Here is a 9,562-nt window from a genome sequence, read left to right as displayed (position 1 = left end):
GATTTGATGCACATTGACTTGTGGGGTTCGTATAGAATTCATGCATCGAATGGTGCAAGATATTTCCTGACTATATTGGATGATCATAGTAGAGTAACTTGGACCTACTTGATGCACAATAAGTTACAAGTTGCTAAGGCTGTCACTGATTTCTTACAAATGGTTAAAACTCAGTTTAACAGGGATGTTAAGACTGTTAGATCAGATAATGGAACAGAATTGATTAAAGAACACTAGTAAAATAAATGTTGTTTGATGTAGTAAAAAAGTGGCCTATTGCGGCGGTTTTGGCCGTGCAGCAAGGGGGCAGCAATAGGTAATTATTATATTGCTGCGCTTTCTGGGCAAAACCACAACAATATGTTTGTTTCTTATTAAAAAATACAATGTATTGCTGCGGTTTTGGCTAGAAACCGCAGCAATAGGTCCTGGCACGGGCAAAAAAAATTTTTTTTTATTTTGCAATTAATTTTTTTTGCATATTGCAATTAAATTTCAAAGAATATCATTCCTTCAAGAGACTATTACAGCACTGAAGTACCAGACCACAAAAGTAACTAAACCAAATCACTATATATTATACATCAGAGTTTGCGTGCTTCTCTCTCTAAAACTTTTCTCTGCGTAGATCCTAAGTAGCAGCCATGGCAAGAAAGTCTAGAGCAAGGCAGAAGGCAAATCAGGCAAACTCTAACATAGTTCCAGGGAAGGGTCCTACTGAATCTCAGGCAAAGAAAGTGCGATTGGTAGATGAAGTTATGGGTATTGAGGAAATGGTGATTGAGGATGATGATGAAGAACCGGAGGATTTACAACCTGAAATTCTTTCGCCTCGATCATCCTTGAGGTCGCTGCAACAACAGACAATGCTGAGAGAAAACTTCTCGGATTGGCTTGAGACAATCCAGAAATCGGGAGATAAGATAAATCACGACCAGAGTCGTCGAATAGAAGGTAATATTAAACCTGTTCCCATTTTATTTTCACCTGAAACTGAAAATCCGAACATAGTGAAAAAAAATGGAGGATGTGCAAATGGAGATTGATTTCTGGAGTTTAGCTGTATATTGTTATGTCATTGGAGCTAATCCTCCTATCCATGTTATGGATGGATATTTTAGGAGAATATGGAGGAATAGTGGTATTGATAAAATTGCTATGGTTAAGAAGGGTATCTATGTTGTTAGATTCACTACAATGGAGAAGCGTGATAAGGTGCTTGTTGGAAATAGTCTGTTTTTTTTATAGCAAACCAGTAGTAGTGAAACCATGGTCTACTGACATAGACATATGTAAAGAGGACATAAGAGTAATGCCTATTTGGATACAATTACAACTAGACTTCAAATATTGGGGGGAGTCTTGTCTGGAGAAAATTATTAGGCCAATAGGTAGAATGATAAAAAATGATCAGGCAACTAGCAAGAGGGACAAGTTGCAGTTTGCAAGGATTATGGTGGAGGTATGCATAGGCCAAGCGTTCCCTGAGAAATTGCACTTCATTAATGAGCATAACAAGATGATAGAAGTTATAGTTCATTATGAATGGAAGCCACTGCTATGTGCTGCTTGTAAGAAGATGGGACATGATGCTTCCAGGTGTGAAAAACCTATGGTGAGGAAGGAATGGCGACAGAAGGGCCAGGGGCAGGAAATTGAAGGTGAAAATGTTAATAGGATAGTACAACCTGCAGTTATGCAGCCTGTTAAAAATCCAGTCAGAAGAAGCCTGACTAGTAATGTAGTGACACCTACCCATAACACATTTGCAGTTTTGGATGAGGTGGAGGCAGATCGAAAAGGAGGGAGATATTCCAGAATCTAGTAGGCAAAAGGAGAATGTGGTAGATTAAGCTGTGATGGTGGGACTAGTAGCATGTGGGGCAGTAGGGGAAGTTTCAGGAGGCAGCAAACCTCTTGAAGCTCATGGATAAGATAATTGTGTGGAATGTAAGGGGTCTCAACAGCCAACAAAAGCAAAAGGATGTGAAGTTGGTATTAAATAGCCAAAGAGTTGGTTTAGTTGGGCTCCTTGAAACTAAAGTAAAGGCTCATAAAATGGGAGAGCTTTACCTTAGTTTGTTTAAAGGGTGGTGTTTCACTTCCAACTCCTCTTATCATAAAGGGGGTAGAATAGTGTTGGCCTGGAATCCTCAGAGCTTTCATGTGAACATAGGGAAATGTACCAGCAAACTGGTGAATTGTGTGGTCAAGCCTGTGAGTGGCTCTCCTCAATTCTGTGGCTCCATTGTGTATGCATCAAATGATGCAAAAGAGAGAGATGAAGTTTGGCAGGATCTAGAGTGTATTGCAAACCAGAGAAGTATGCCATGGATGGTTGTGGGGGATTATAATTGTGTACTTTTCCCAGATGAAAGAATTGGTTCTACTGTTAGACAACAAGAGACAATGAGATTGCAAAGTTGTGTACAAAAGTGTGATTTACAGGACATGGCCAGTACTGGTAATAAGTTCACATGGAACAACAAGCAAATGGGTGAGAACAAGGTGCTCTGTAAGCTTGACAGGACAATGGTGAATCAGGAATGGTTAGATCAATTCCCTACTGCTGTTACACATTTTCTCTCTGAGGGACAATTTTATCATAGCCCTACTGTCATTATGGTTTATCCAAACATTGAGATTGGTAAACATCCTTTCAAGTATTTTTTTTTTTTTTGCTAGATAAGTAAAGATTTATTGCAAAAAACCAAACCTTTTACAACCTAAACCACTTCCAAGGGAAGGCGAACCAACTAGGTTGGACCCCCTAAACCACAAGGAAGGGAAACAGCCAGCAGGCTACATACAACCAAAGGAACAATGTACTACAAAGATACTTATCTACTTTTTAACAGATCAAACCAAACTCTATCAGCAGTAGAAATTTTCTTAGGCAAGACTGTATTGATCCTAAGAATAGTTAAGCTTTTCACTCTATTAACAATCTGGTCAGGCCTCCAGCCAACAAGGTTCCACACAGCCTCATTTCTAGCCCACCATATGAAGTATACAGCAGCTTTCAATACAGCAGCCAACACTTTTTTCTTGAAACATGAAGTTCTGTTATTTCTCCAAAATCTTACTATTCTTGGGAAATCATACTGATGACTCACCATACCCAGCCAAGATCTCAATAAATCAACACACTTCCTAGAATAATCACACTGGAAGAACAAATGTTCCTGTGATTCTCTTCCTGTAGAGCAAAGTTGACAAGCATCATCATGTATTAAGCCATGCTTCAATAGTCCGTCTGCTGTATTTAGCCTGTTTTTCATTATTAGCCAGGTAATAACTCTGTGCTTTGGAATAGAAATTCTATTCCAAACAAACTTGTCCCAGGTAACATGCTCCTCTTCCACACAAAGCTTTGCATATATGCCTTTGAGGCTGTATTTCAGCATTCCAGTGAGGTCTTGAATAGAGATTTTGGATTTCAAATACTCTTTCACCTCACACACTTGTTTCCAATACCAGCTACATCCTACTGGATGTCTGTAATCCCACCAGTGCTCCTCTTTGATATAGACAGCATGAACCCATTTGATCCATAAGTTGTCCTGCTTTGTTGCCAGAGCCCATACATATCTAGCCATAGCTGCTTTATTCCACTTATGAATGTCTCTGATACCTAAGCCCCCTTCACTCTTAGGCTTACAGATATCATCCCATTTAACCCTTCCAGGTTTACTGCTATAGTAAGTTCCATACCACAAAAAGGCTCTGCAGACACCTGTAATCTCATTAAGGACTTTCTTGGGTAGAACAAACACCTGGGCCCAATACATGTGTATACTCATAAGCACAGAGTTAATTAGTTGCACTCCCCCTGCATAGGATAAGTGCCTACTACTCCACATCCTTATTCTAGTAGTCATTTTTTCCACAAGCACCTGACATTCAGTAGCAGATAACTTCTTTGAATATATAGGCACTCCCAGGTACTTGAATGGTAGAGTACCCTGAGAGAAACCTGAAACATCCTTTACTCTTTGCACATCACTAGGAGCCATACCAGCAGTATAGAATTCTGACTTATTCTCATTGATACATAGTCCAGAGGACATAGAGAATAGTTTAAAAGCTTGCAACATGAGATAGATAGAGTAGAAGTCCCCTTCACAGCATAGAATCACATCATCTGCAAACATAAGGTGATTCAAATGGAGCCCTTTACATCTAGGATGAAACTTGAACCTAGGGTTCTGGCCCACCTTCTTCAATATCCTAGTCAAATATTCCATGCAAATGACAAAAAGGAGGGGTGAAATAGGGTCTCCTTGCCTCAACCCCCTTTTTGATTCAAAGTATCCATGCATGCTTCCATTAATCATTATTGAAAATCTGGGAGTTCTCACACACACCATGACCAGCTGAATGAATTTAGGAGGGAAAAGTAAAGCTTTCATCATATCTTCCAAAAAATCCCATTCAATAGTATCATAAGCCTTTTTCATGTCTAATTTCATTAGACAGCTAGGCTTAACATTCTTTCTTCCATAACTTCTAACCATATCTTGACAGACCATAATGTTATGTATTATAAATCTGCTATGCACAAAAGCACCCTGATTTTCAGCAATGATATCAGGCAATATGAGTCTTAGTCTATTGCTAAGGACTTTAGTTATACATTTGTATAACACATTACAGCAGGCAATTGGCCTATATTCACTCACATTATGAGGGCAGGAGACTTTTGGAACAAGAGTGAGAATAGTGGCATTCAGTTCCTTTAACAAGCAACCTTTATCAAAGAAATTCAGTACTGCCTGTGTAATTTCACCACCAGTTAGATCCCAGGTATCTCTATAGAAGTGAGAGCCCATGCCATCAGGGCCAGGGGCTTTATCACCAGCAATAGAGAAGAGAGCAGCTTTTACTTCACTAGCTGTATAGGGACTATTCAACAAGCCTATGTGTTCTTCTTGAAGCTTAGGACCCATATCAATTACTGCAGCTTTTATTTCAGTCCTGTCCTGAATGCTGGTTCCCAGTAACTCTCTGTAATAATCAAGGAAAGCTTGAGAAACATTCTCAACTCCTTCCTGCCATTCACCCCTACTGTTATTGATTGCATAAACAGTGTTTTGAAGTCTTCGAGCTTTAATTGCATTATGAAATAAAGCAGAATTTTCATCCCCATCTTTACACCAAGCCAGCTTTGCCTTCTGAGCTAGGAAAGACATATACTGTTGATGCTTGCTTCTATACTCAGCACTGACCTTCCTTTCAGCCTCACTAACACTCATATCCCTAGGATCTGCCTTTAGTTTCTCTTGGCATTCTTTCAAGTATCCAGCAGCCTTTAGATCTTGACTCTGTATATTAGAAAAACCCTCCTGATTTAACTTTTTCAGTCTCATCTTCACCTCTTTTATCTTCTTCACTACTTTATACATAGGGGTACCTTGAATCTCTTGATTCCACCCTTCTTGAATGAGTTGTGAGAAGTTGCTAGCTGAGCTCCAAATTGTAAAGTACTTGAAAGGCCTTCTAGTGTTTACTGTAACAGGGTAAACATTGACAACAATAGGCGAGTGATCAAACAAACCCTCAAGCATAAAGTGTGCTGCTGATGTAGGAAACAACCTATACCAATCATCATTTACCATAGCCCTATCCAGCTTAGAGTACACCCTACTCTCCCCCTCTTGTTTATTATTCCAGGTGAAGAGGTTACCCGTGCTAGTGAGATCTTGCATCCCACACTGAGCCATACATTTCCTTAAATCTTCCATATCCTGTTGTCTCACCCTAGCACCAATTCTCTCATCATTACTCATCACACAGTTAAAGTCCCCTAGAATTATCCAAGGACCCTTACACAGATCCACCAACTTCACTAAATCCGCCCACACTTCCTTCCTTCCATGTGCATCATTAAAAGCATATAAGAATGTACAAAAGAATTTTCTACCAGCAGGTGCAGTTATGGAACAATGCATAAGCTGACTAGAAATGAACATGATATCTACCTGAAAACTCATAGGATTCCAGGCAATAACAATCCTTCCTCCCTTATGAAAAGAGGAGTTAGAAGAAAAACACCAACCTCTAAACACATTCTGGTAAAGGCTACCCATATTACATGCCTTCACCTTTGTTTCAAGGAGACTTACCAGCCCAACATCCTTCATGCCAAGAAAGTTCTTAACATCCTTCTGTTTAGCTAGGCTGTTAAGTCCCCTAACATTCCAGACAATAACTCTATCCATGAGCATCAGGGAGCTTTCCACCCCCTTCATCTTCTTGTTCAGCCCCATTTAAAACACAAACAACTACTTCAGCTGCTTCAATATCTGCTGGTTGTGAAACAAGAACCTCAAAACCATTATTCACTACTGGACTAGTAGCTACATTGAGGCTTCTTCTAGCTGGCTTTTTTACAGGCTGAAACTCCACATTCTCAGCAGGAGGTATAGCCTTAGCATTAACCACCACCTCTTGAGGTGGACCCTCTTTCTTCTTCCATTCTGTCCTCACCACCATTTTCTGGCACTTATCTTGGGTATGCCCCATAGTGTTACACCTTTTACAGGTTACTGGCTTCCATTCATAAATGATATCAACTTGTTCAACAGCATCACACTCATTTATGAACTCAATAGTATCTGGAAATTCCTGATCTACCTTCACTTCCATCATAACTCTAGCATACTGCAGCTTATCTCTTCTAGCTGTTGCCTGATCTGTTTTGATAGGTTTTCCCACCTGGCTAGCAATCTTAAAGAGGCAGTTCTCCCCCCAGTACTTAAAGTTCAATGACATTTGGACCCATATAGGCAACACTCGCACATCTTCCTTCACAATATCAACAGTAGGATCCCAAGCTTTCACCACTACAGGTTTATTGTCAAAAAACACATGGTTTCCTAATAACACCTGATCTCTGCGTTCAACTGTGGTAAAGCGAACCATATATATCCCTTTTTTAACCATAGCCACCTTATCCACCCCTAAGTTCCTCCATATTCTCCTCACAAAACCTTCCACTACCTGCACAGGAGGGTTTGCACCTACAATGTAGCAGTAAATAGCAGAACTCCAAAAATCCAGTTCAGGTTGTATATCACTCATCTCAATCCTTACCATCTTTTTTGAAGTATTTCCAGCATTTATAATCACATTGTCCACCGATTCAGGCGAAAATAAGATAGGTAGAGGAGCAATACCTTCTGTTCTTACCATTCTTCTACTCTGATCCGGAGCTTGGTTCGCTTCCACTCTGTGAATTGTTTCTAACCAGTCTGAGAACTGAACTTGAATCTCAGATTGTTTCTGCAACTCCTGTAGTGAAGCACGAGGTGATAAAATCTCCTCCTGGATGATCTCAGTTTCATTATCTATTTCTAACGCCGACACTCCAATTAGAGCATCCACCGACTTCATTTTCTGATAAAATCTCCTCCTTTCAAGTATTTTAAAATGTGGAGTAATGCTCTAAACTTTCTTGAAATAGTAAGAAGCAGTTGGAATATAGAAGTGCAAGGCACTCTGATGTTCAAGGTGGTGCAGAAGCTAAAAAATACAAAAAAGGCTTTGAAGAGGCTGAATAGAGAGGGTTATTCAGACATTCAGAGCAAGGATATTCAGGCGTATCAGAAATTGATAGCTAATCAAGAGCAGTTGCAAAGGACTCCAAGATGTGAAGAAGCAAGGAGAGATGAGTATCATGCAGCTGAAGCCTATAGGCAGATTCACAAGAGCTATCTTGAGTTCCTCACTCAAAAGGCAAAGATGCAGTGGTGCAGAGATGGTGATGAGAACTCAGCAGTGTTTCATCAATCCATAAAAGCTAGAAGGTTGAAGAACACTGTCTATGCAATAAATGATAGTGAAGGGCAATGGAAGGATAATCCTCAAGATGTAAATAAGGCGTTTTTAGCCTACTATGAGCAACTGATGGGGTCTGCTATGCAAAATAGAACTAAAGTGTATAATCAAGTGATTGCAAAGGGGCCAGTCCTGCAAAGTGAACAAATGCAAATGCTTACAAGGCCTTACACTGCACAGGAGGTGAAATTAGCTTTGTTCTCTATTGCTGGAGACAAAAGTCCTGGTCCAGATGGGTATGGGACACATTTCTTCAGGGATACCTGGGATGTGCTAGGGGAGGAGATCACTCAAGTTGTATTAGAAGTGCTACACACTGGTAAGCTACTTACTGAGCTGAATGCAACAATACTAACTCTTGTTCCTAAAGTTAGATGCCCTAGCTCTGTAAGTGAGTTTAGACCAATTGCCTGTTGCAATACATTATACAAATGCATCACCAAAATGATTTGTAATAGGTTGAGTTTAGTCTTTCCTGAGCTAATTGCTGAAAATCAAGGAGCCTTTGTAAAGGAGAGATTTATAGCTCATAACATTATGGTGTGCCAAGACTTCGTGAGACAGTATGGGAGGACAAACACTAAGCCTAGTTGTATCATGAAGCTTGACTTAAAAAAAGCTTATGATACAATTGAATGGGTGTTCTTAGAAGAGATGCTACAGGCTCTTAAATTTCCAGAAAAGTTTGTGAGTCTAGTCATGCACTGTGTGAGAACTCCTAAATTTACCTTAATGGTAAATGGTTCCTTACATGGGTATTTTAGTTCTCAAAGAGGTTTGAGACAGGGATACCCCATCTCTCCTCTTCTCTTTTTCATTTGCATGGAGTATCTGTAAAGGCTCATGAAAACCATAGAAGATGATCCTCAGTTCAAGTTTCATCCAAGGTGTAAGAAGAGTAAACTGAATCACATGGTTTTTGTTGATGACATCATATTGTGCTGTGAAGGGAGCTTTCCCTCAGTTTACACAATGCTGAAGGCTTTCAAACTCTTTTCTGCTACCTCTGGGTTACAAATTAGTGAACAAAAGTCAGATTTTTACACAGCAGGGGTTAGTCAGGAGGTAATTCAGAGAATCAAAGCTGTTACAAAGTTTGCTCATAGCAAACTTCCTTTCAAGTATCTAGGAGTTTCTGTGTGTGCTAGGAAAATTAGAGTGGCTGAGTGTCATGGGATTATTGAGAAGATGTGTGCAAGGATTAAAGTCTGGAGTAGCAGGAACTTGTCATATATGGCAAGAGTTACATTGGTGAACTCAGTCTTAATTAGCATCCATCAATACTGGGCTCAGATGTTTATTATGCCAAAAACTGTATTGAGGGAGATTGAGAAAATTTGCAGAGCATTCCTTTGGACTGGAGTAGCCATGTAATGTAGCTTGGGAGCATGTATGTTTACCCAAGCAAGCAGGGGGTGTGGGTTTTAGACAAATCCAAAACTGGAATGTGGCAGCACTAGCCAAGTATGTTTGGGCTATATCTACCAAACAAGACAACCTGTGGGTGAAATGGGTGCTTGAGGTTTATGTTAAAGATTCAGGATGGTAGGATTATGAGCCTCTCATAGATAGTTGCTGGTATTGAAAACAAAGTTGCAAAGTTAAAAGCAAAATGAAGCTGTTATACAGTGAGCAAGAATGGAACAGCATGACTAAATTCAGTGTGCAGCAAATCTATAAGAAATTACTTGGGGAACAACTTGTAGTGCATTGGGATAAACTA

The sequence above is a fragment of the Beta vulgaris genome, chromosome 8 (genome assembly GCF_026745355.1).
Source record: "Beta vulgaris subsp. vulgaris cultivar EL10 chromosome 8, EL10.2, whole genome shotgun sequence".
In the NCBI taxonomy this organism is placed as follows: domain Eukaryota; kingdom Viridiplantae; phylum Streptophyta; class Magnoliopsida; order Caryophyllales; family Amaranthaceae; genus Beta; species Beta vulgaris.
This window is presented reverse-complemented; position numbering follows the sequence as displayed.